General features: G+C 44.7%; 22 non-coding genes across 22 annotated transcripts; all 22 read left to right on the forward strand.

The window, feature by feature from the left end:
- The first annotated feature begins 823 nt into the window (after window positions 1-823).
- On the forward strand, window positions 824-912 carry trnar-ucg (transfer RNA arginine (anticodon UCG)). The gene is given in 2 exon segments: window positions 824-860; window positions 877-912. It is a non-coding gene; the product is annotated as a tRNA-Arg (tRNA).
- A 245-nt stretch (window positions 913-1157) lies between these two features.
- Window positions 1158-1239, forward strand: trnas-gcu (transfer RNA serine (anticodon GCU)). Its single transcript has one exon. It is a non-coding gene; the product is annotated as a tRNA-Ser (tRNA).
- A 1928-nt stretch (window positions 1240-3167) lies between these two features.
- Window positions 3168-3256, forward strand: trnar-ucg (transfer RNA arginine (anticodon UCG)). Its single transcript is given in 2 exon segments — window positions 3168-3204; window positions 3221-3256. It is a non-coding gene; the product is annotated as a tRNA-Arg (tRNA).
- Window positions 3257-3501: 245 nt separating this feature from the next.
- Window positions 3502-3583, forward strand: trnas-gcu (transfer RNA serine (anticodon GCU)). The gene has a single exon. It is a non-coding gene; the product is annotated as a tRNA-Ser (tRNA).
- Window positions 3584-5511: 1928 nt separating this feature from the next.
- On the forward strand, window positions 5512-5600 carry trnar-ucg (transfer RNA arginine (anticodon UCG)). The gene is given in 2 exon segments: window positions 5512-5548; window positions 5565-5600. It is a non-coding gene; the product is annotated as a tRNA-Arg (tRNA).
- Window positions 5601-5845: 245 nt separating this feature from the next.
- trnas-gcu (transfer RNA serine (anticodon GCU)) lies at window positions 5846-5927 on the forward strand. The gene has a single exon. It is a non-coding gene; the product is annotated as a tRNA-Ser (tRNA).
- A 1928-nt stretch (window positions 5928-7855) lies between these two features.
- Window positions 7856-7944, forward strand: trnar-ucg (transfer RNA arginine (anticodon UCG)). The gene is given in 2 exon segments: window positions 7856-7892; window positions 7909-7944. It is a non-coding gene; the product is annotated as a tRNA-Arg (tRNA).
- Window positions 7945-8189: 245 nt separating this feature from the next.
- trnas-gcu (transfer RNA serine (anticodon GCU)) lies at window positions 8190-8271 on the forward strand. The gene has a single exon. It is a non-coding gene; the product is annotated as a tRNA-Ser (tRNA).
- Window positions 8272-10198: 1927 nt separating this feature from the next.
- On the forward strand, window positions 10199-10287 carry trnar-ucg (transfer RNA arginine (anticodon UCG)). The gene is given in 2 exon segments: window positions 10199-10235; window positions 10252-10287. It is a non-coding gene; the product is annotated as a tRNA-Arg (tRNA).
- Window positions 10288-10532: 245 nt separating this feature from the next.
- Window positions 10533-10614, forward strand: trnas-gcu (transfer RNA serine (anticodon GCU)). Its single transcript has one exon. It is a non-coding gene; the product is annotated as a tRNA-Ser (tRNA).
- A 1928-nt stretch (window positions 10615-12542) lies between these two features.
- On the forward strand, window positions 12543-12631 carry trnar-ucg (transfer RNA arginine (anticodon UCG)). Its single transcript is given in 2 exon segments — window positions 12543-12579; window positions 12596-12631. It is a non-coding gene; the product is annotated as a tRNA-Arg (tRNA).
- A 245-nt stretch (window positions 12632-12876) lies between these two features.
- On the forward strand, window positions 12877-12958 carry trnas-gcu (transfer RNA serine (anticodon GCU)). The gene has a single exon. It is a non-coding gene; the product is annotated as a tRNA-Ser (tRNA).
- Window positions 12959-14868: 1910 nt separating this feature from the next.
- trnar-ucg (transfer RNA arginine (anticodon UCG)) lies at window positions 14869-14957 on the forward strand. The gene is given in 2 exon segments: window positions 14869-14905; window positions 14922-14957. It is a non-coding gene; the product is annotated as a tRNA-Arg (tRNA).
- Window positions 14958-15202: 245 nt separating this feature from the next.
- On the forward strand, window positions 15203-15284 carry trnas-gcu (transfer RNA serine (anticodon GCU)). The gene has a single exon. It is a non-coding gene; the product is annotated as a tRNA-Ser (tRNA).
- Window positions 15285-17212: 1928 nt separating this feature from the next.
- trnar-ucg (transfer RNA arginine (anticodon UCG)) lies at window positions 17213-17301 on the forward strand. Its single transcript is given in 2 exon segments — window positions 17213-17249; window positions 17266-17301. It is a non-coding gene; the product is annotated as a tRNA-Arg (tRNA).
- A 245-nt stretch (window positions 17302-17546) lies between these two features.
- Window positions 17547-17628, forward strand: trnas-gcu (transfer RNA serine (anticodon GCU)). The gene has a single exon. It is a non-coding gene; the product is annotated as a tRNA-Ser (tRNA).
- Window positions 17629-19556: 1928 nt separating this feature from the next.
- On the forward strand, window positions 19557-19645 carry trnar-ucg (transfer RNA arginine (anticodon UCG)). The gene is given in 2 exon segments: window positions 19557-19593; window positions 19610-19645. It is a non-coding gene; the product is annotated as a tRNA-Arg (tRNA).
- Window positions 19646-19890: 245 nt separating this feature from the next.
- Window positions 19891-19972, forward strand: trnas-gcu (transfer RNA serine (anticodon GCU)). The gene has a single exon. It is a non-coding gene; the product is annotated as a tRNA-Ser (tRNA).
- A 1910-nt stretch (window positions 19973-21882) lies between these two features.
- On the forward strand, window positions 21883-21971 carry trnar-ucg (transfer RNA arginine (anticodon UCG)). Its single transcript is given in 2 exon segments — window positions 21883-21919; window positions 21936-21971. It is a non-coding gene; the product is annotated as a tRNA-Arg (tRNA).
- A 245-nt stretch (window positions 21972-22216) lies between these two features.
- trnas-gcu (transfer RNA serine (anticodon GCU)) lies at window positions 22217-22298 on the forward strand. The gene has a single exon. It is a non-coding gene; the product is annotated as a tRNA-Ser (tRNA).
- Window positions 22299-24226: 1928 nt separating this feature from the next.
- Window positions 24227-24315, forward strand: trnar-ucg (transfer RNA arginine (anticodon UCG)). Its single transcript is given in 2 exon segments — window positions 24227-24263; window positions 24280-24315. It is a non-coding gene; the product is annotated as a tRNA-Arg (tRNA).
- A 245-nt stretch (window positions 24316-24560) lies between these two features.
- Window positions 24561-24642, forward strand: trnas-gcu (transfer RNA serine (anticodon GCU)). Its single transcript has one exon. It is a non-coding gene; the product is annotated as a tRNA-Ser (tRNA).
- Window positions 24643-25515: the final 873 nt, after the last annotated feature.

The following is a 25515-nucleotide window of genomic DNA, read 5'->3' on the forward strand; positions in this document are numbered from 1 at the left end:
GAAATATCGGAATTATTACCCGACAGAACGTGAAACCGGATTCTTCCTCCACAAAATCTGCACGACCTGCCGAGTTTTACGTATTTATCTGTTTTTATTCATTCTATTTCCGTGTCCCTTTTAAGGGGATTTGCTGTCTGTCCAAGATCATTCTCTGTCTCTGTAAAATGGTGTGCTATCAGACCCTCATCATTCTGTGTCTGTTTCAAATGGATGTGCTGTCCGTCCCGGATTTCCAATTTGAAATTTCAAAACCTGCCTTTGGATGTTAAGGAATAGTAGTTTGTTTGTGTGTTTCAGACCGGGCTGGTTTTACGTCCTTCCCTCCCTCCTTGTCTATCACCTGTGGCTTCAATAACAGTCTCTGCGCCGCGTAGTCCTGAGCCCCACTGCACAATTGCCTTCAGGGATGATCGAAATCTCACTTTATTCTTTTAAAAGTGAACTGCTGTCAGTCAAGGGTCATTCTGCATCTGGGTAAAAGGGATGTCCTTGCAATCCCGGATCATTCTGTGTCTGTTTAAATGGGCTGGTTGTCAGTTCCGGTTCATAATCTTTCCCTTTAAAACGGATTTTCTCATAAACCCGGGTCATCCTGTATTGTTTGAGAAGGAGTATGATTTCAGCTGCAATGACCGAATTGTTAAACTATAGTGTTCCAATTTACATTGGGGTTGCCTGCGCCGGTGCGCACCCAGATCGCAGTGCATCTGTTCATTCACTCGAAATATGCTCATCTTTTCCTAAATCCACTCCTTGATATTGCAGTTGCCCCGAATTTGATCGCAATATATACAACAACACAATGAATGCTGCTGGCAGCGGCCGCGTGGCCTAATGGATAAGGCGTCTGACTTCGATGACAACCGCAAAGTTATCAGAAGATTGCAGGTTCGAGTCCTGCCGCGGTCAACTTAGCTCGCGACGAGACATTTTATATTCTTTCTTGTGATTCTGCCGAGAAACCAACCATCTCTTCCAGTCACTCACCTGAAGTGAAGGAAGGCTGTTTGCTCAAAGAATCTCATGGCAAGTTTTCATCATTGTCGATCTGCATGCACGGGCAGAGCAAGCTGTGAAGTGGACTTTCTTGCACATTATTTCTGTTTGGATACAAAAAGCAGGAGATTGAATGGCTGACGATATCTTATAGCAGAGACGAGGTGGCCGAGAGGTTAAGGCGATGGCCTGCTAATCCATTGTGCTCTGCACGCATGGGTTCGAATCCCATTCTCGTCGTCGTTGGATTGCAGCTTAACCACTTTTTGACATTCACATTTCATCTCATCTCCAAATTCCCCTTTTACTTACAGGGTTGCTGTACTTTCCTCATGTCATGTCTCAAATTAATAATATATTCGTCAAAAGGAGAACAGTTGCAGTACAATGGCGAGGGGCACTAATTCGATAGGTATCTGAGAGACAGCACATGCACGATGGGCCATAATATCATTTCTCACCACCGTCAGAATCTGAGAGCTGCGCTTTTCACTGTCGGCGGCTCGTTGGTCCACGGTTATGATTCTCCCTTCGGAATGATCACATTTGAAATGCGAGAGTCACGGGCCAAATCCCGGACGAGCCCCGCCATGTTTTACTCAAATTTCTGCTTCTAACAGCCGCTCGACATGTGAGAAAACAGACGTATTTCACGTTAAAACGTGTGATTTTACGCCGATGTTCCCTTAGCATCCAAATCCCAGAGCAAAATGAAACCCGCCAAACTGAGTAAAGTTAAAATATCTCAGAGGTACTCGGCTCTGTGACTCGTTGGATAACCGAAAGCCTTGTTTGGTTCCGGCCGATACTTGATCAGTATATCTTCCTGTCTGTACGCATAAGTTCACCTCAATTGGGATAAGCATACATTCAGCGTCAATCTCCACCTCTGCCCTGAATATGAGTGCGTCCTGGTTCTCTAGAGCTGAAAAGATGAGAGAAGCTGCTTTTTGAATTCGTCCCTTGGCTGCCGAATTCAAAGCATACAGGAAATCAATCCGGGCAGGCAAAGCTGCCGGGTCTGATTAAAAGGCGGTGATACCCTATATTGTAAGCATGTTCTCGTCTTCTGGCCTCAACATTAGGTTCAACGTATCAGATGATAAGCACCGCTCCTATTGTCTGGTAATGGTTCTGCTGTTCCCACTAACACTTCCTCTGGACCATCCTTTGTTACGTTATTGCCCGATTACCACCCACTTTGCCTTTCTCCATTGTGCCATGTATTATTTCATCACTCCTTCGTTCCGCTGCATCACAAACGTTCCCATTTGACATTTCTCGCTGCGTATTTTTTCCAGGCGCTATTTTTGTTGAAAACATCTGTAATCTTTAAATTTTTCCTGAAATATCGGAATTATTATCCGACAGAACGTGAAACCGGATTCTTCCTCCACAAAATCTGCACGACCTGCCGAGTTTTACATATTTATCTGTTTTTATTCATTCTATTTCCGTGTCCCTTTTAAGGGGATTTGCTGTCTGTCCAAGATCATTCTCTGTCTCTGTAAAATGGTGTGCTATCAGACCCTCATCATTCTGTGTCTGTTTCAAAGGGATGTGCTGTCCGTCCCGGATTTCCAATTTGAAATTTCAAAACCTGCCTTTGGATGTTAAGGAATAGTAGTTTGTTTGTGTGTTTCAGACCGGGCTGGTTTTACGTCCTTCCCTCCCTCCTTGTCTATCACCTGTGGGTTCAATAACAGTCTCTGCGCCGCGTAGTCCTGAGCCCCACTGCACAATTGCCTTCAGGGATGATCGAAATCTCACTTTATTCTTTTAAAAGGGAACTGCTGTCAGTCAAGGGTCATTCTGCATCTGGGTAAAAGGGATGTCCTTGCAATCCCGGATCATTCTGTGTCTGTTTAAATGGGCTGGTTGTCAGTTCCGGTTCATAATCTTTCCCTTTAAAACGGATTTTCTCATAAACCCGGGTCATCCTGTATTGTTTGAGAAGGAGTATGATTTCAGCTGCAATGACCGAATTGTTAAACTATAGTGTTCCAATTTACATTGGGGTTGCCTGCGCCGGTGCGCACCCAGATCGCAGTGCATCTGTTCATTCACTCGAAATATGCTCATCTTTTCCTAAATCCACTCCTTGATATTGCAGTTGCCCCGAATTTGATCGCAATATATACAACAACACAATGAATGCTGCTGGCAGCGGCCGCGTGGCCTAATGGATAAGGCGTCTGACTTCGATGACAACCGCAAAGTTATCAGAAAATTGCAGGTTCGAGTCCTGCCGCGGTCAACTTAGCTTGGTACGAGACATTTTATATTCTTTGTTGTGATTCTGCCGAGAAACCAACCATCTCTTCCAGTCACTCACCTGAAGTGAAGGAAGGCTGTTTGCTCAAAGAATCTCATGGCAAGTTTTCATCATTGTCGATCTGCATGCACGGGCAGAGCAAGCTGTGAAGTGGACTTTCTTGCACATTATTTCTGTTTGGATACAAAAAGCAGGAGATTGAATGGCTGACGATATCTTATAGCAGAGACGAGGTGGCCGAGAGGTTAAGGCGATGGCCTGCTAATCCATTGTGCTCTGCACGCATGGGTTCGAATCCCATTCTCGTCGTCGTTGGATTGCAGCTTAACCACTTTTTGACATTCACATTTCATCTCATCTCCAAATTCCCCTTTTACTTACAGGGTTGCTGTACTTTCCTCATGTCATGTCTCAAATTAATAATATATTCGTCAAAAGGAGAACAGTTGCAGTACAATGGCGAGGGGCACTAATTCGATAGGTATCTGAGAGACAGCACATGCACGATGGGCCATAATATCATTTCTCACCACCGTCAGAATCTGAGAGCTGCGCTTTTCACTGTCGGCGGCTCGTTGGTCCACGGTTATGATTCTCCCTTCGGAATGATCACATTTGAAATGCGAGAGTCACGGACCAAATCCCGGACGAGCCCCGCCATGTTTTACTCAAATTTCTGCTTCTAACAGCCGCTCGACATGTGAGAAAACAGACGTATTTCACGTTAAAACGTGTGATTTTACGCCGATGTTCCCTTAGCATCCAAATCCCAGAGCAAAATGAAACCCGCCAAACTGAGTAAAGTTAAAATATCTCAGAGGTACTCGGCTCTGTGACTCGTTGGATAACCGAAAGCCTTGTTTGGTTCCGGCCGATACTTGATCAGTATATCTTCCTGTCTGTACGCATAAGTTCACCTCAATTGGGATAAGCATACATTCAGCGTCAATCTCCACCTCTGCCCTGAATATGAGTGCGTCCTGGTTCTCTAGAGCTGAAAAGATGAGAGAAGCTGCTTTTTGAATTCGTCCCTTGGCTGCCGAATTCAAAGCATACAGGAAATCAATCCGGGCTGGCAAAGCTGCCTGGTCTGATTAAAAGGCGGTGACACCCTATATTGTAAGCATGTTCTCGTCTTCTGGCCTCAACATTAGGTTCAACGTATCAGATGATAAGCACCGCTCCTATTGTCTGGTAATGGTTCTGCTGTTCCCACTAACACTTCCTCTGGACCATCCTTTGTTACGTTATTGCCCGATTACCACCCACTTTGCCTTTCTCCATTGTGCCATGTATTATTTCATCACTCCTTCGTTCCGCTGCATCACAAACGTTCCCATTTGACATTTCTCGCTGCGTATTTTTTCCAGGCGCTATTTTTGTTGAAAACATCTGTAATCTTTAAATTTTTCCTGAAATATCGGAATTATTATCCGACAGAACGTGAAACCGGATTCTTCCTCCACAAAATCTGCACGACCTGCCGAGTTTTACATATTTATCTGTTTTTATTCATTCTATTTCCGTGTCCCTTTTAAGGGGATTTGCTGTCTGTCCAAGATCATTCTCTGTCTCTGTAAAATGGTGTGCTATCAGACCCTCATCATTCTGTGTCTGTTTCAAAGGGATGTGCTGTCCGTCCCGGATTTCCAATTTGAAATTTCAAAACCTGCCTTTGGATGTTAAGGAATAGTAGTTTGTTTGTGTGTTTCAGACCGGGCTGGTTTTACGTCCTTCCCTCCCTCCTTGTCTATCACCTGTGGCTTCAATAACAGTCTCTGCGCCGCGTAGTCCTGAGCCCCACTGCACAATTGCCTTCAGGGATGATCGAAATCTCACTTTATTCTTTTAAAAGGGAACTGCTGTCAGTCAAGGGTCATTCTGCATCTGGGTAAAAGGGATGTCCTTGCAATCCCGGATCATTCTGTGTCTGTTTAAATGGGCTGGTTGTCAGTTCCGGTTCATAATCTTTCCCTTTAAAACGGATTTTCTCATAAACCCGGGTCATCCTGTATTGTTTGAGAAGGAGTATGATTTCAGCTGCAATGACCGAATTGTTAAACTATAGTGTTCCAATTTACATTGGGGTTGCCTGCGCCGGTGCGCACCCAGATCGCAGTGCATCTGTTCATTCACTCGAAATATGCTCATCTTTTCCTAAATCCACTCCTTGATATTGCAGTTGCCCCGAATTTGATCGCAATATATACAACAACACAATGAATGCTGCTGGCAGCGGCCGCGTGGCCTAATGGATAAGGCGTCTGACTTCGATGACAACCGCAAAGTTATCAGAAGATTGCAGGTTCGAGTCCTGCCGCGGTCAACTTAGCTCGGTACGAGACATTTTATATTCTTTGTTGTGATTCTGCCGAGAAACCAACCATCTCTTCCAGTCACTCACCTGAAGTGAAGGAAGGCTGTTTGCTCAAAGAATCTCATGGCAAGTTTTCATCATTGTCGATCTGCATGCACGGGCAGAGCAAGCTGTGAAGTGGACTTTCTTGCACATTATTTCTGTTTGGATACAAAAAGCAGGAGATTGAATGGCTGACGATATCTTATAGCAGAGACGAGGTGGCCGAGAGGTTAAGGCGATGGCCTGCTAATCCATTGTGCTCTGCACGCATGGGTTCGATTCCCATTCTCGTCGTCGTTGGATTGCAGCTTAACCACTTTTTGACATTCACATTTCATCTCATCTCCAAATTCCCCTTTTACTTACAGGGTTGCTGTACTTTCCTCATGTCATGTCTCAAATTAATAATATATTCGTCAAAAGGAGAACAGTTGCAGTACAATGGCGAGGGGCACTAATTAGATAGGTATCTGAGAGACAGCACATGCACGATGGGCCATAATATCATTTCTCACCACCGTCAGAATCTGAGAGCTGCGCTTTTCACTGTCGGCGGCTCGTTGGTCCACGATTATGATTCTCCCTTCGGAATGATCACATTTGAAATGCGAGAGTCACGGGCCAAATCCCGGACGAGCCCCGCCATGTTTTACTCAAATTTCCGCTTCTAACAGCCGCTCGACATGTGAGAAAACAGACGTATTTCACGTTAAAACGTGTGATTTTACGCCGATGTTCCCTGAGCATCCAAATCCCAGAGCAAAGTGAAACCCGCCAAACTGAGTAAAGTTAAAATATCTCAGAGGTACTCGGCTCTGTGACTCGTTGGATAACCGAAAGCCTTGTTTGGTTCCGGCCGATACTTGATCAGTATATCTTCCTGTTTGTACGCATAAGTTCACCTCAATTGGGATAAGCATACATTCAGCGTCAATCTCCACCTCTGCCCTGAATATGAGTGCGTCCTGGTTCTCTAGAGCTGAAAAGATGAGAGAAGCTGCTTTTTGAATTCGTCCCTTGGCTGCCGAATTCAAAGCATACAGGAAATCAATCCGGGCTGGCAAAGCTGCCTGGTCTGATTAAAAGGCGGTGATACCCTATATTGTAAGCATGTTCTCGTCTTCTGGCCTCAACATTAGGTTCAACGTATCGGATGATAAGCACCGCTCCTATTGTCTGTTAATGGTTCTGCTATTCCCACTAACACTTCCTCTGGACCATCCTTTGTTACGTTATTGCCCGATTACAACCCACTTTGCCTTTCTCCATTGTGCCATGTATTATTTAATCACTCCTTCGTTCCGCTGCATCACAAACGTTCCCATTTGACATTTCTCGCTGCGTATTTTTTCCAGGCGCTATTTTTGTTGAAAACATCTGTAATCTTTAACTTTTTCCTGAAATATCGGAATTATTACCCGACAGAACGTGAAACCGGATTCTTCCTCCACAAAATCTGCACGACCTGCCGAGTTTTACGTATTTATCTGTTTTTATTCATTCTATTTCCGTGTCCCTTTTAAGGGGATTTGCTGTCTGTCCAAGATCATTCTCTGTCTCTGTAAAATGGTGTGCTATCAGACCCTCATCATTCTGTGTCTGTTTCAAATGGATGTGCTGTCCGTCCCGGATTTCCAATTTGAAATTTCAAAACCTGCCTTTGGATGTTAAGGAATAGTAGTTTGTTTGTGTGTTTCAGACCGGGCTGGTTTTACGTCCTTCCCTCCCTCCTTGTCTATCACCTGTGGCTTCAATAACAGTCTCTGCGCCGCGTAGTCCTGAGCCCCACTGCACAATTGCCTTCAGGGATGATCGAAATCTCACTTTATTCTTTTAAAAGGGAACTGCTGTCAGTCAAGGGTCATTCTGCATCTGGGTAAAAGGGATGTCCTTGCAATCCCGGATCATTCTGTGTCTGTTTAAATGGGCTGGTTGTCAGTTCCGGTTCATAATCTTTCCCTTTAAAACGGATTTTCTCATAAACCCGGGTCATCCTGTATTGTTTGAGAAGGAGTATGATTTCAGCTGCAATGACCGAATTGTTAAACTATAGTGTTCCAATTTACATTGGGGTTGCCTGCGCCGGTGCGCACCCAGATCGCAGTGCATCTGTTCATTCACTCGAAATATGCTCATCTTTTCCTAAATCCACTCCTTGATATTGCAGTTGCCCCGAATTTGATCGCAATATATACAACAACACAATGAATGTTGCTGGCAGCGGCCGCGTGGCCTAATGGATAAGGCGTCTGACTTCGATGACAACCGCAAAGTTATCAGAAGATTGCAGGTTCGAGTCCTGCCGCGGTCAACTTAGCTCGGTACGAGACATTTTATATTCTTTCTTGTGATTCTGCCGAAAAACCAACCATCTCTTCCAGTCACTCACCTGAAGTGAAGGAAGGCTGTTTGCTCAAAGAATCTCATGGCAAGTTTTCATCATTGTCGATCTGCATGCACGGGCAGAGCAAGCTGTGAAGTGGACTTTCTTGCACATTATTTCTGTTTGGATACAAAAAGCAGGAGATTGAATGGCTGACGATATCTTATAGCAGAGACGAGGTGGCCGAGAGGTTAAGGCGATGGCCTGCTAATCCATTGTGCTCTGCACGCATGGGTTCGAATCCCATTCTCGTCGTCGTTGGATTGCAGCTTAACCACTTTTTGACATTCACATTTCATCTCATCTCCAAATTCCCCTTTTACTTACAGGGTTGCTGTACTTTCCTCATGTCATGTCTCAAATTAATAATATATTCGTCAAAAGGAGAACAGTTGCAGTACAATGGCGAGGGGCAATAATTAGATAGGTATCTGAGAGACAGCACATGCACGATGGGCCATAATATCATTTCTCACCACCGTCAGAATCTGAGAGCTGCGCTTTTCACTGTCGGCGGCTCGTTGGTCCACGGTTATGATTCTCCCTTCGGAATGATCACATTTGAAATGCGAGAGTCACGGGCCAAATCCCGGACGAGCCCCGCCATGTTTTACTCAAATTTCTGCTTCTAACAGCCGCTCGACATGTGAGAAAACAGACGTATTTCACGTTAAAACGTGTGATTTTACGCCGATGTTCCCTTAGCATCCAAATCCCAGAGCAAAATGAAACCCGCCAAACTGAGTAAAGTTAAAATATCTCAGAGGTACTCGGCTATGTGACTCGTTGGATAACCGAAAGCCTTGTTTGGTTCCGGCCGATACTTGATCAGTATATCTTCCTGTCTGTACGCATAAGTTCACCTCAATTGGGATAAGCATACATTCAGCGTCAATCTCCACCTCTGCCCTGAATATGAGTGCGTCCTGGTTCTCTAGAGCTGAAAAGATGAGAGAAGCTGCTTTTTGAATTCGTCCCTTGGCTGCCGAATTCAAAGCATACAGGAAATCAATCCGGGCTGGCAAAGCTGCCTGGTCTGATTAAAAGGCGGTGATACCCTATATTGTAAGCATGTTCTCGTCTTCTGGCCTCAACATTAGCTTCAACGTATCAGATGATAAGCACCGCTCCTATTGTCTGGTAATGGTTCTGCTGTTCCCACTAACACTTCCTCTGGACCATCCTTTGTTACGTTATTGCCCGATTACCACCCACTTTGCCTTTCTCCATTGTGCCATGTATTATTTCATCACTCCTTCGTTCCGCTGCATCACAAACGTTCCATTTGACATTTCTCGCTGCGTATTTTTTCCAGGCGCTATTTTTGTTGAAAACATCTGTAATCTTTAAATTTTTCCTGAAATATCGGAATTATTATCCGACAGAACGTGAAACCGGATTCTTCCTCCACAAAATCTGCACGACCTGCCGAGTTTTACATATTTATCTGTTTTTATTCATTCTATTTCCGTGTCCCTTTTAAGGGGATTTGCTGTCTGTCCAAGATCATTCTCTGTCTCTGTAAAATGGTGTGCTATCAGACCCTCATCATTCTGTGTCTGTTTCAAAGGGATGTGCTGTCCGTCCCGGATTTCCAATTTGAAATTTCAAAACCTGCCTTTGGATGTTAAGGAATAGTAGTTTGTTTGTGTGTTTCAGACGGGGCTGGTTTTACGTCCTTCCCTCCCTCCTTGTCTATCACCTGTGGCTTCAATAACAGTCTCTGCGCCGCGTAGTCCTGAGCCCCACTGCACAATTGCCTTCAGGGATGATCGAAATCTCACTTTATTCTTTTAAAAGGGAACTGCTGTCAGTCAAGGGTCATTCTGCATCTGGGTAAAAGGGATGTCCTTGCAATCCCGGATCATTCTGTGTCTGTTTAAATGGGCTGGTTGTCAGTTCCGGTTCATAATCTTTCCCTTTAAAACGGATTTTCTCATAAACCCGGGTCATCCTGTATTGTTTGAGAAGGAGTATGATTTCAGCTGCAATGACCGAATTGTTAAACTATAGTGTTCCAATTTACATTGGGGTTGCCTGCGCCGGTGCGCACCCAGATCGCAGTGCATCTGTTCATTCACTCGAAATATGCTCATCTTTTCCTAAATCCACTCCTTGATATTGCAGTTGCCCCGAATTTGATCGCAATATATACAACAACACAATGAATGTTGCTGGCAGCGGCCGCGTGGCCTAATGGATAAGGCGTCTGACTTCGATGACAACCGCAAAGTTATCAGAAGATTGCAGGTTCGAGTCCTGCCGCGGTCAACTTAGCTCGCGACGAGACATTTTATATTCTTTCTTGTGATTCTGCCGAGAAACCAACCATCTCTTCCAGTCACTCACCTGAAGTGAAGGAAGGCTGTTTGCTCAAAGAATCTCATGGCAAGTTTTCATCATTGTCGATCTGCATGCACGGGCAGAGCAAGCTGTGAAGTGGACTTTCTTGCACATTATTTCTGTTTGGATACAAAAAGCAGGAGATTGAATGGCTGACGATATCTTATAGCAGAGACGAGGTGGCCGAGAGGTTAAGGCGATGGCCTGCTAATCCATTGTGCTGTGCACGCATGGGTTCGAATCCCATTCTCGTCGTCGTTGGATTGCAGCTTAACTACTTTTTGACATTCACATTTCATCTCATCTCCAAATTCCCCTTTTACTTACAGGGTTGCTGTACTTTCCTCATGTCATGTCTCAAATTAATAATATATTCGTCAAAAGGAGAACAGTTGCAGTACAATGGCGAGGGGCAATAATTAGATAGGTATCTGAGAGACAGCACATGCACGATGGGCCATAATATCATTTCTCACCACCGTCAGAATCTGAGAGCTGCGCTTTTCACTGTCGGCGGCTCGTTGGTCCACGATTATGATTCTCCCTTCGGAATGATCACATTTGAAATGCGAGAGTCACGGGCCAAATCCCGGACGAGCCCCGCCATGTTTTACTCAAATTTCCGCTTCTAACAGCCGCTCGACATGTGAGAAAACAGACGTATTTCACGTTAAAACGTGTGATTTTACGCCGATGTTCCCTGAGCATCCAAATCCCAGAGCAAAGTGAAACCCGCCAAACTGAGTAAAGTTAAAATATCTCAGAGGTACTCGGCTCTGTGACTCGTTGGATAACCGAAAGCCTTGTTTGGTTCCGGCCGATACTTGATCAGTATATCTTCCTGTTTGTACGCATAAGTTCACCTCAATTGGGATAAGCATACATTCAGCGTCAATCTCCACCTCTGCCCTGAATATGAGTGCGTCCTGGTTCTCTAGAGCTGAAAAGATGAGAGAAGCTGCTTTTTGAATTCGTCCCTTGGCTGCCGAATTCAAAGCATACAGGAAATCAATCCGGGCTGGCAAAGCTGCCTGGTCTGATTAAAAGGCGGTGATACCCTATATTGTAAGCATGTTCTCGTCTTCTGGCCTCAACATTAGGTTCAACGTATCGGATGATAAGCACCGCTCCTATTGTCTGTTAATGGTTCTGCTATTCCCACTAACACCTCCTCTGGACCATCCTTTGTTACGTTATTGCCCGATTACCACCCACTTTGCCTTTCTCCATTGTGCCATGTATTATTTAATCACTCCTTCGTTCCGCTGCATCACAAACGTTCCCATTTGACATTTCTCGCTGCGTATTTTTTCCAGTCGCTATTTTTGTTGAAAACATCTGTAATCTTTAACTTTTTCCTGAAATATCGGAATTATTATCCGACAGAACGTGAAACCGGATTCTTCCTCCACAAAATCTGCACGACCTGCCGAGTTTTACATATTTATCTGTTTTTATTCATTCTATTTCCGTGTCCCTTTTAAGGGGATTTGCTGTCTGTCCAAGATCATTCTCTGTCTCTGTAAAATGGTGTGCTATCAGACCCTCATCATTCTGTGTCTGTTTCAAAGGGATGTGCTGTCTGTCCCGGATTTCCAATTTGAAATTTCAAAACCTGCCTTTGGAGGTTAAGGAATATTAGTTTGTTTGAGTGTTTCAGACTGTGCTGGTTTTACGTCCTTCCCTCCCTCCTTGTCTATCACCTGTGGCTTCAATAACAGTCTCTGCGCCGCGTAGTCCTGAGCCCCACTGCACAATTGCCTTCAGGGATGATCGAAATCTCACTTTATTCTTTTAAAAGGGAACTGCTGTCAGTCAAGGGTCATTCTGCATCTGGGTAAAAGGGATGTCCTTGCAATCCCGGATCATTCTGTGTCTGTTTAAATGGGCTGGTTGTCAGTTCCGGTTCATAATCTTTCCCTTTAAAACGGATTTTCTCATAAACCCGGGTCATCCTGTATTGTTTGAGAAGGAGTATGATTTCAGCTGCAATGACCGAATTGTTAAACTATAGTGTTCCAATTTACTTTGGGGTTGCCTGCGCCATTGCGCACCCAGATCGCAGTACATCTGTTCATTCACTCGAAATATGCTCATCTTTTCATAAATCCACTCCTTGATATTGCAGTTGCCCCGAATTTGATCGCAATATCTACAACAACACAATAAATGTTGCTGGCAGCGGCCGCGTGGCCTAATGGATAAGGCGTCTGACTTCGATGACAACCGCAAAGTTATCAGAAGATTGCAGGTTCGAGTCCTGCCGCGGTCAACTTAGCTCGGTACGAGACATTTTATATTCTTTGTTGTGATTCTGCCGAGAAACCAACCATCTCTTCTAGTCACTCACCTGAAGTGAAGGAAGGCTGTTTGCTCAAAGAATCTCATGGCAAGTTTTCATCATTGTCGATCTGCATGCACGGGCAGAGCAAGCTGTGAAGTGGACTTTCTTGCACATTATTTCTGTTTGGATACAAAAAGCAGGAGATTGAATGGCTGACGATATCTTATAGCAGAGACGAGGTGGCCGAGAGGTTAAGGCGATGGACTGCTAATCCATTGTGCGCTGCACGCATGGGTTCGAATCCCATTCTCGTCGTCGTTGGCTTGCAGCTTAACTACTTTTTGACATTCACATTTCATCTCATCTCCAAATTCCCCTTTTACTTACAGGGTTGCTGTACTTTCCTCATGTCATGTCTCAAATTAATAATATATTCGTCAAAAGGAGAACAGTTGCAGTACAATGGCGAGGGGCACTAATTCGATAGGTATCTGAGAGACAGCACATGCACGATGGGCCATAATATCATTTCTCACCACCGTCAGAATCTGAGAGCTGCGCTTTTCACTGTCGGCGGCTCGTTGGTCCACGGTTATGATTCTCCCTTCGGAATGATCACATTTGAAATGCGAGAGTCACGGGCCAAATCCCGGACGAGCCCCGCCATGTTTTACTCAAATTTCTGCTTCTAACAGCCGCTCGACATGTGAGAAAACAGACGTATTTCACGTTAAAACGTGTGATTTTACGCCGATGTTCCCTTAGCATCCAAATCCCAGAGCAAAATGAAACCCGCCAAACTGAGTAAAGTTAAAATATCTCAGAGGTACTCGGCTCTGTGACTCCTTGTTTGGTTCCGGCCGATACTTGATCAGTATATCTTCCTGTCTGTACGCATAAGTTCACCTCAATTGGGATAAGCATACATTCAGCGTCAATCTCCACCTCTGCCCTGAATATGAGTGCGTCCTGGTTCTCTAGAGCTGAAAAGATGAGAGAAGCTGCTTTTTGAATTCGTCCCTTGGCTGCCGAATTCAAAGCATACAGGAAATCAATCCGGGCTGGCAAAGCTGCCTGGTCTGATTAAAAGGCGGTGATACCCTATATTGTAAGCATGTTCTCGTCTTCTGGCCTCAAAATTAGGTTCAACGTATCGGATGATAAGCACCGCTCCTATTTTCTGTTAATGGTTCTGCTATTCCCACTAACACTTCCTCTGGACCATCCTTTGTTACGTTATTGCCCGATTACCACCCACTTTGCTTTCTCCATTGTGCCATGTATTATTTAATCACTCCTTCGTTCCGCTGCATCACAAACGTTCCCATTTGACATTTCTCGCTGCGTATTTTTTCCAGGCGCTATTTTTGTTGAAAACATCTGTAATCTTTAACTTTTTCCTGAAATATCGGAATTATTATCCGACAGAACGTGAAACCGGATTCTTCCTCCACAAAATCTGCACGACCTGCCGAGTTTTACATATTTATCTGTTTTTATTCATTCTATTTCCGTGTCCCTTTTAAGGGGATTTGCTGTCTGTCCAAGATCATTCTCTGTCTCTGTAAAATGGTGTGCTATCAGACCCTCATCATTCTGTGCCTGTTTCAAAGGGATGTGCTGTCTGTCCCGGATTTCCAATTTGAAATTTCAAAACCTGCCTTTGGAGGTTAAGGAATATTAGTTTGTTTGAGTGTTTCAGACTGGGCTGGTTTTACGTCCTTCCCTCCCTCCTTGTCTATCACCTGTGGCTTCAATAACAGTCTCTGCGCCGCGTAGTCCTGAGCCCCACTGCACAATTGCCTTCAGGGATGATCGAAATCTCACTTTATTCTTTTAAAAGGGAACTGCTGTCAGTCAGGGGTCATTCTGCATCTGGGTAAAAGGGATGTCCTTGCAATCCCGGATCATTCTGTGTCTGTTTAAATGGGCTGGTTGTCAGTTCCGGTTCATAATCTTTCCCTTTAAAACGGATTTTCTCATAAACCCGGGTCATCCTGTATTGTTTGAGAAGGAGTATGATTTCAGCTGCAATGACCGAATTGTTAAACTATAGTGTTCCAATTTACATTGGGGTTGCCTGCGCCATTGCGCACCCAGATCGCAGTGCATCTGTTCATTCACTCGAAATATGCTCATCTTTTCCTAAATCCACTCCTTGATATTGCAGTTGCCCCGAATTTGATCGCAATATCTACAACAACACAATGAATGTTGCTGGCAGCGGCCGCGTGGCCTAATGGATAAGGCGTCTGACTTCGATGACAACCGCAAAGTTATCAGAAGATTGCAGGTTCGAGTCCTGCCGCGGTCAACTTAGCTCGGTACGAGACATTTTATATTCTTTGTTGTGATTCTGCCGAGAAACCAACCATCTCTTCCAGTCACTCACCTGAAGTGAAGGAAGGCTGTTTGCTCAAAGAATCTCATGGCAAGTTTTCATCATTGTCGATCTGCATGCACGGGCAGAGCAAGCTGTGAAGTGGACTTTCTTGCACATTATTTCTGTTTGGATACAAAAAGCAGGAGATTGAATGGCTGACGATATCTTATAGCAGAGACGAGGTGGCCGAGAGGTTAAGGCGATGGACTGCTAATCCATTGTGCGCTGCACGCATGGGTTCGAATCCCATTCTCGTCGTCGTTGGCTTGCAGCTTAACTACTGTTTGACATTCACATTTCATCTCATCTCCAAATTCCCCTTTTACTTACAGGGTTGCTGCACTTTCCTCATGTCATGTCTCAAATTAATAATATATTCGTCAAAAGGAGAACAGTTGCAGTACAATGGCGAGGGGCACTAATTCGATAGGTATCTGAGAGACAGCACATGCACGATGGGCCATAATATCATTTCTCACCACCGTCAGAATCTGAGAGCTGCGCTTTTCACTGTCGGCGGCTCGTTGGTCCACGGTTATGATTCTCCCTTCGGAATGATCACATTTGAAATGCGAGAGTCACGGGCCAAATCCCGGACGTGCCCCGCCATGTTTTACTCATATTTCCGCTTCTAACAGCCGCTCGACATGTGAGAAAACAGACGTATTTCACGTTAAAACGTGTGATTTTACGCCGATGTTCCCTTAGCATCCAAATCCCAGAGCAAAATGAAACCCGCCAAACTGAGTAAAGTTAAAATATCTCAGAGGTACTCGGCTATGTGACTCGTTGGATAACCGAAAGCCTTGTTTGGTTCCGGCCGATACTTGATCAGTATATCTTCCTGTCTGTACGCATAAGTTCACCTCAATTGGGATAAGCATACATTCAGCGTCAATCTCCACCTCTGCCCTGAATATGAGTGCGTCCTGGTTCTCTAGAGCTGAAAAGATGAGAGAAGCTGCTTTTTGAATTCGTCCCTTGGCTGCCGAATTCAAAGCATACAGGAAATCAATCCGGGCTGGCAAAGCTGCCTGGTCTGATTAAAAGGCGGTGATACCCTATATTGTAAGCATGTTCTCGTCTTCTGGCCTCAACATTAGGTTCAACGTATCAGATGATAAGCACCGCTCCTATTGTCTGGTAATGGTTCTGCTGTTCCCACTAACACTTCCTCTGGACCATCCTTTGTTACGTTATTGCCCGATTACCACCCACTTTGCCTTTCTCCATTGTGCCATGTATTATTTCATCACTCCTTCGTTCCGCTGCATCACAAACGTTCCCATTTGACATTTCTCGCTGCGTATTTTTTCCAGGCGCTATTTTTGTTGAAAACATCTGTAATCTTTAAATTTTTCCTGAAATATCGGAATTATTATCCGACAGAACGTGAAACCGGATTCTTCCTCCACAAAATCTGCACGACCTGCCGAGTTTTACATATTTATCTGTTTTTATTCATTCTATTTCCGTGTCCCTTTTAAGGGGATTTGCTGTCTGTCCAAGATCATTCTCTGTCTCTGTAAAATGGTGTGCTATCAGACCCTCATCATTCTGTGTCTGTTTCAAAGGGATGTGCTGTCCGTCCCGGATTTCCAATTTGAAATTTCAAAACCTGCCTTTGGATGTTAAGGAATAGTAGTTTGTTTGTGTGTTTCAGACCGGGCTGGTTTTACGTCCTTCCCTCCCTCCTTGTCTATCACCTGTGGCTTCAATAACAGTCTCTGCGCCGCGTAGTCCTGAGCCCCACTGCACAATTGCCTTCAGGGATGATCGAAATCTCACTTTATTCTTTTAAAAGGGAACTGCTGTCAGTCAAGGGTCATTCTGCATCTGGGTAAAAGGGATGTCCTTGCAATCCCGGATCATTCTGTGTCTGTTTAAATGGGCTGGTTGTCAGTTCCGGTTCATAATCTTTCCCTTTAAAACGGATTTTCTCATAAACCCGGGTCATCCTGTATTGTTTGAGAAGGAGTATGATTTCAGCTGCAATGACCGAATTGTTAAACTATAGTGTTCCAATTTACATTGGGGTTGCCTGCGCCGGTGCGCACCCAGATCGCAGTGCATCTGTTCATTCACTCGAAATATGCTCATCTTTTCCTAAATCCACTCCTTGATATTGCAGTTGCCCCGAATTTGATCGCAATATATACAACAACACAATGAATGTTGCTGGCAGCGGCCGCGTGACCTAATGGATAAGGCGTCTGACTTCGATGACAACCGCAAAGTTATCAGAAGATTGCAGGTTCGAGTCCTGCCGCGGTCAACTTAGCTCGCGACGAGACATTTTATATTCTTTCTTGTGATTCTGCCGAGAAACCAACCATCTCTTCCAGTCACTCACCTGAAGTGAAGGAAGGCTGTTTGCTCAAAGAATCTCATGGCAAGTTTTCATCATTGTCGATCTGCATGCACGGGCAGAGCAAGCTGTGAAGTGGACTTTCTTGCACATTATTTCTGTTTGGATACAAAAAGCAGGAGATTGAATGGCTGACGATATCTTATAGCAGAGACGAGGTGGCCGAGAGGTTAAGGCGATGGCCTGCTAATCCATTGTGCTGTGCACGCATGGGTTCGAATCCCATTCTCGTCGTCGTTGGATTGCAGCTTAACTACTTTTTGACATTCACATTTCATCTCATCTCCAAATTCCCCTTTTACTTACAGGGTTGCTGTACTTTCCTCATGTCATGTCTCAAATTAATAATATATTCGTCAAAAGGAGAACAGTTGCAGTACAATGGCGATGGGCAATAATTAGATAGGTATCTGAGAGACAGCACATGCACGATGGGCCATAATATCATTTCTCACCACCGTCAGAATCTGAGAGCTGCGCTTTTCACTGTCGGCGGCTCGTTGGTCCACGATTATGATTCTCCCTTCGGAATGATCACATTTGAAATGCGAGAGTCACGGGCCAAATCCCGGACGAGCCCCGCCATGTTTTACTCAAATTTCCGCTTCTAACAGCCGCTCGACATGTGAGAAAACAGACGTATTTCACGTTAAAACGTGTGATTTTACGCCGATGTTCCCTGAGCATCCAAATCCCAGAGCAAAGTGAAACCCGCCAAACTGAGTAAAGTTAAAATATCTCAGAGGTACTCGGCTCTGTGACTCGTTGGATAACCGAAAGCCTTGTTTGGTTCCGGCCGATACTTGATCAGTATATCTTCCTGTTTGTACGCATAAGTTCACCTCAATTGGGATAAGCATACATTCAGCGTCAATCTCCACCTCTGCCCTGAATATGAGTGCGTCCTGGTTCTCTAGAGCTGAAAAGATGAGAGAAGCTGCTTTTTGAATTCGTCCCTTGGCTGCCGAATTCAAAGCATACAGGAAATCAATCCGGGCTGGCAAAGCTGCCTGGTCTGATTAAAAGGCGGTGATACCCTATATTGTAAGCATGTTCTCGTCTTCTGGCCTCAACATTAGGTTCAACGTATCGGATGATAAGCACCGCTCCTATTGTCTGTTAATGGTTCTGCTATTCCCACTAACACCTCCTCTGGACCATCCTTTGTTACGTTATTGCCCGATTACCACCCACTTTGCCTTTCTCCATTGTGCCATGTATTATTTAATCACTCCTTCGTTCCGCTGCATCACAAACGTTCCCATTTGACATTTCTCGCTGCGTATTTTTTCCAGTCGCTATTTTTGTTGAAAACATCTGTAATCTTTAACTTTTTCCTGAAATATCGGAATTATTATCCGACAGAACGTGAAACCGGATTCTTCCTCCACAAAATCTGCACGACCTGCCGAGTTTTACATATTTATCTGTTTTTATTCATTCTATTTCCGTGTCCCTTTTAAGGGGATTTGCTGTCTGTCCAAGATCATTCTCTGTCTCTGTAAAATGGTGTGCTATCAGACCCTCATCATTCTGTGTCTGTTTCAAAGGGATGTGCTGTCTGTCCCGGATTTCCAATTTGAAATTTCAAAACCTGCCTTTGGAGGTTAAGGAATATTAGTTTGTTTGAGTGTTTCAGACTGTGCTGGTTTTACGTCCTTCCCTCCCTCCTTGTCTATCACCTGTGGCTTCAATAACAGTCTCTGCGCCGCGTAGTCCTGAGCCCCACTGCACAATTGCCTTCAGGGATGATCGAAATCTCACTTTATTCTTTTAAAAGGGAACTGCTGTCAGTCAAGGGTCATTCTGCATCTGGGTAAAAGGGATGTCCTTGCAATCCCGGATCATTCTGTGTCTGTTTAAATGGGCTGGTTGTCAGTTCCGGTTCATAATCTTTCCCTTTAAAACGGATTTTCTCATAAACCCGGGTCATCCTGTATTGTTTGAGAAGGAGTATGATTTCAGCTGCAATGACCGAATTGTTAAACTATAGTGTTCCAATTTACTTTGGGGTTGCCTGCGCCATTGCGCACCCAGATCGCAGTACATCTGTTCATTCACTCGAAATATGCTCATCTTTTCCTAAATCCACTCCTTGATATTGCAGTTGCCCCGAATTTGATCGCAATATCTACAACAACACAATAAATGTTGCTGGCAGCGGCCGCGTGGCCTAATGGATAAGGCGTCTGACTTCGATGACAACCGCAAAGTTATCAGAAGATTGCAGGTTCGAGTCCTGCCGCGGTCAACTTAGCTCGGTACGAGACATTTTATATTCTTTGTTGTGATTCTGCCGAGAAACCAACCATCTCTTCTAGTCACTCACCTGAAGTGAAGGAAGGCTGTTTGCTCAAAGAATCTCATGGCAAGTTTTCATCATTGTCGATCTGCATGCACGGGCAGAGCAAGCTGTGAAGTGGACTTTCTTGCACATTATTTCTGTTTGGATACAAAAAGCAGGAGATTGAATGGCTGACGATATCTTATAGCAGAGACGAGGTGGCCGAGAGGTTAAGGCGATGGACTGCTAATCCATTGTGCGCTGCACGCATGGGTTCGAATCCCATTCTCGTCGTCGTTGGCTTGCAGCTTAACTACTTTTTGACATTCACATTTCATCTCATCTCCAAATTCCCCTTTTACTTACAGGGTTGCTGTACTTTCCTCATGTCATGTCTCAAATTAATAATATATTCGTCAAAAGGAGAACAGTTGCAGTACAATGGCGAGGGGCACTAATTCGATAGGTATCTGAGAGACAGCACATGCACGATGGGCCATAATATCATTTCTCACCACCGTCAGAATCTGAGAGCTGCGCTTTTCACTGTCGGCGGCTCGTTGGTCCACGGTTATGATTCTCCCTTCGGAATGATCACATTTGAAATGCGAGAGTCACGGGCCAAATCCCGGACGAGCCCCGCCATGTTTTACTCAAATTTCTGCTTCTAACAGCCGCTCGACATGTGAGAAAACAGACGTATTTCACGTTAAAACGTGTGATTTTACGCCGATGTTCCCTTAGCATCCAAATCCCAGAGCAAAATGAAACCCGCCAAACTGAGTAAAGTTAAAATATCTCAGAGGTACTCGGCTCTGTGACTCCTTGTTTGGTTCCGGCCGATACTTGATCAGTATATCTTCCTGTCTGTACGCATAAGTTCACCTCAATTGGGATAAGCATACATTCAGCGTCAATCTCCACCTCTGCCCTGAATATGAGTGCGTCCTGGTTCTCTAGAGCTGAAAAGATGAGAGAAGCTGCTTTTTGAATTCGTCCCTTGGCTGCCGAATTCAAAGCATACAGGAAATCAATCCGGGCTGGCAAAGCTGCCTGGTCTGATTAAAAGGCGGTGATACCCTATATTGTAAGCATGTTCTCGTCTTCTGGCCTCAAAATTAGGTTCAACGTATCGGATGATAAGCACCGCTCCTATTTTCTGTTAATGGTTCTGCTATTCCCACTAACACTTCCTCTGGACCATCCTTTGTTACGTTATTGCCCGATTACCACCCACTTTGCTTTCTCCATTGTGCCATGTATTATTTAATCACTCCTTCGTTCCGCTGCATCACAAACGTTCCCATTTGACATTTCTCGCTGCGTATTTTTTCCAGGCGCTATTTTTGTTGAAAACATCTGTAATCTTTAACTTTTTCCTGAAATATCGGAATTATTATCCGACAGAACGTGAAACCGGATTCTTCCTCCACAAAATCTGCACGACCTGCCGAGTTTTACATATTTATCTGTTTTTATTCATTCTATTTCCGTGTCCCTTTTAAGGGGATTTGCTGTCTGTCCAAGATCATTCTCTGTCTCTGTAAAATGGTGTGCTATCAGACCCTCATCATTCTGTGCCTGTTTCAAAGGGATGTGCTGTCTGTCCCGGATTTCCAATTTGAAATTTCAAAACCTGCCTTTGGAGGTTAAGGAATATTAGTTTGTTTGAGTGTTTCAGACTGGGCTGGTTTTACGTCCTTCCCTCCCTCCTTGTCTATCACCTGTGGCTTCAATAACAGTCTCTGCGCCGCGTAGTCCTGAGCCCCACTGCACAATTGCCTTCAGGGATGATCGAAATCTCACTTTATTCTTTTAAAAGGGAACTGCTGTCAGTCAGGGGTCATTCTGCATCTGGGTAAAAGGGATGTCCTTGCAATCCCGGATCATTCTGTGTCTGTTTAAATGGGCTGGTTGTCAGTTCCGGTTCATAATCTTTCCCTTTAAAACGGATTTTCTCATAAACCCGGGTCATCCTGTATTGTTTGAGAAGGAGTATGATTTCAGCTGCAATGACCGAATTGTTAAACTATAGTGTTCCAATTTACATTGGGGTTGCCTGCGCCATTGCGCACCCAGATCGCAGTGCATCTGTTCATTCACTCGAAATATGCTCATCTTTTCCTAAATCCACTCCTTGATATTGCAGTTGCCCCGAATTTGATCGCAATATCTACAACAACACAATGAATGTTGCTGGCAGCGGCCGCGTGGCCTAATGGATAAGGCGTCTGACTTCGATGACAACCGCAAAGTTATCAGAAGATTGCAGGTTCGAGTCCTGCCGCGGTCAACTTAGCTCGGTACGAGACATTTTATATTCTTTGTTGTGATTCTGCCGAGAAACCAACCATCTCTTCCAGTCACTCACCTGAAGTGAAGGAAGGCTGTTTGCTCAAAGAATCTCATGGCAAGTTTTCATCATTGTCGATCTGCATGCACGGGCAGAGCAAGCTGTGAAGTGGACTTTCTTGCACATTATTTCTGTTTGGATACAAAAAGCAGGAGATTGAATGGCTGACGATATCTTATAGCAGAGACGAGGTGGCCGAGAGGTTAAGGCGATGGACTGCTAATCCATTGTGCGCTGCACGCATGGGTTCGAATCCCATTCTCGTCGTCGTTGGCTTGCAGCTTAACTACTGTTTGACATTCACATTTCATCTCATCTCCAAATTCCCCTTTTACTTACAGGGTTGCTGCACTTTCCTCATGTCATGTCTCAAATTAATAATATATTCGTCAAAAGGAGAACAGTTGCAGTACAATGGCGAGGGGCACTAATTCGATAGGTATCTGAGAGACAGCACATGCACGATGGGCCATAATATCATTTCTCACCACCGTCAGAATCTGAGAGCTGCGCTTTTCACTGTCGGCGGCTCGTTGGTCCACGGTTATGATTCTCCCTTCGGAATGATCACATTTGAAATGCGAGAGTCACGGGCCAAATCCCGGACGTGCCCCGCCATGTTTTACTCATATTTCCGCTTCTAACAGCCGCTCGACATGTGAGAAAACAGACGTATTTCACGTTAAAACGTGTGATTTTACGCCGATGTTCCCTTAGCATCCAAATCCCAGAGCAAAATGAAACCCGCCAAACTGAGTAAAGTTAAAATATCTCAGAGGTACTCGGCTATGTGACTCGTTGGATAACCGAAAGCCTTGTTTGGTTCCGGCCGATACTTGATCAGTATATCTTCCTGTCTGTACGCATAAGTTCACCTCAATTGGGATAAGCATACATTCAGCGTCAATCTCCACCTCTGCCCTGAATATGAGTGCGTCCTGGTTCTCTAGAGCTGAAAAGATGAGAGAAGCTGCTTTTTGAATTCGTCCCTTGGCTGCCGAATTCAAAGCATACAGGAAATCAATCCGGGCTGGCAAAGCTGCCTGGTCTGATTAAAAGGCGGTGATACCCTATATTGTAAGCATGTTCTCGTCTTCTGGCCTCAACATTAGGTTCAACGTATCAGATGATAAGCACCGCTCCTATTGTCTGGTAATGGTTCTGCTGTTCCCACTAACACTTCCTCTGGACCATCCTTTGTTACGTTATTGCCCGATTACCACCCACTTTGCCTTTCTCCATTGTGCCATGTATTATTTCATCACTCCTTCGTTCCGCTGCATCACAAACGTTCCCATTTGACATTTCTCGCTGCGTATTTTTTCCAGGCGCTATTTTTGTTGAAAACATCTGTAATCTTTAAATTTTTCCTGAAATATCGGAATTATTATCCGACAGAACGTGAAACCGGATTCTTCCTCCACAAAATCTGCACGACCTGCCGAGTTTTACATATTTATCTGTTTTTATTCATTCTATTTCCGTGTCCCTTTTAAGGGGATTTGCTGTCTGTCCAAGATCATTCTCTGTCTCTGTAAAATGGTGTGCTATCAGACCCTCATCATTCTGTGTCTGTTTCAAAGGGATGTGCTGTCCGTCCCGGATTTCCAATTTGAAATTTCAAAACCTGCCTTTGGATGTTAAGGAATAGTAGTTTGTTTGTGTGTTTCAGACCGGGCTGGTTTTACGTCCTTCCCTCCCTCCTTGTCTATCACCTGTGGCTTCAATAACAGTCTCTGCGCCGCGTAGTCCTGAGCCCCACTGCACAATTGCCTTCAGGGATGATCGAAATCTCACTTTATTCTTTTAAAAGGGAACTGCTGTCAGTCAAGGGTCATTCTGCATCTGGGTAAAAGGGATGTCCTTGCAATCCCGGATCATTCTGTGTCTGTTTAAATGGGCTGGTTGTCAGTTCCGGTTCATAATCTTTCCCTTTAAAACGGATTTTCTCATAAACCCGGGTCATCCTGTATTGTTTGAGAAGGAGTATGATTTCAGCTGCAATGACCGAATTGTTAAACTATAGTGTTCCAATTTACATTGGGGTTGCCTGCGCCGGTGCGCACCCAGATCGCAGTGCATCTGTTCATTCACTCGAAATATGCTCATCTTTTCCTAAATCCACTCCTTGATATTGCAGTTGCCCCGAATTTGATCGCAATATATACAACAACACAATGAATGTTGCTGGCAGCGGCCGCGTGACCTAATGGATAAGGCGTCTGACTTCGATGACAACCGCAAAGTTATCAGAAGATTGCAGGTTCGAGTCCTGCCGCGGTCAACTTAGCTCGCGACGAGACATTTTATATTCTTTCTTGTGATTCTGCCGAGAAACCAACCATCTCTTCCAGTCACTCACCTGAAGTGAAGGAAGGCTGTTTGCTCAAAGAATCTCATGGCAAGTTTTCATCATTGTCGATCTGCATGCACGGGCAGAGCAAGCTGTGAAGTGGACTTTCTTGCACATTATTTCTGTTTGGATACAAAAAGCAGGAGATTGAATGGCTGACGATATCTTATAGCAGAGACGAGGTGGCCGAGAGGTTAAGGCGATGGCCTGCTAATCCATTGTGCTGTGCACGCATGGGTTCGAATCCCATTCTCGTCGTCGTTGGATTGCAGCTTAACTACTTTTTGACATTCACATTTCATCTCATCTCCAAATTCCCCTTTTACTTACAGGGTTGCTGTACTTTCCTCATGTCATGTCTCAAATTAATAATATATTCGTCAAAAGGAGAACAGTTGCAGTACAATGGCGATGGGCAATAATTAGATAGGTATCTGAGAGACAGCACATGCACGATGGGCCATAATATCATTTCTCACCACCGTCAGAATCTGAGAGCTGCGCTTTTCACTGTCGGCGGCTCGTTGGTCCACGATTATGATTCTCCCTTCGGAATGATCACATTTGAAATGCGAGAGTCACGGGCCAAATCCCGGACGAGCCCCGCCATGTTTTACTCAAATTTCCGCTTCTAACAGCCGCTCGACATGTGAGAAAACAGACGTATTTCACGTTAAAACGTGTGATTTTACGCCGATGTTCCCTGAGCATCCAAATCCCAGAGCAAAGTGAAACCCGCCAAACTGAGTAAAGTTAAAATATCTCAGAGGTACTCGGCTCTGTGACTCGTTGGATAACCGAAAGCCTTGTTTGGTTCCGGCCGATACTTGATCAGTATATCTTCCTGTTTGTACGCATAAGTTCACCTCAATTGGGATAAGCATACATTCAGCGTCAATCTCCACCTCTGCCCTGAATATGAGTGCGTCCTGGTTCTCTAGAGCTGAAAAGATGAGAGAAGCTGCTTTTTGAATTCGTCCCTTGGCTGCCGAATTCAAAGCATACAGGAAATCAATCCGGGCTGGCAAAGCTGCCTGGTCTGATTAAAAGGCGGTGATACCCTATATTGTAAGCATGTTCTCGTCTTCTGGCCTCAACATTAGGTTCAACGTATCGGATGATAAGCACCGC

The sequence above is a fragment of the Pristiophorus japonicus genome, unplaced genomic scaffold (genome assembly GCF_044704955.1).
Source record: "Pristiophorus japonicus isolate sPriJap1 unplaced genomic scaffold, sPriJap1.hap1 HAP1_SCAFFOLD_49, whole genome shotgun sequence".
NCBI lineage: Eukaryota > Metazoa > Chordata > Chondrichthyes > Pristiophoridae > Pristiophorus > Pristiophorus japonicus.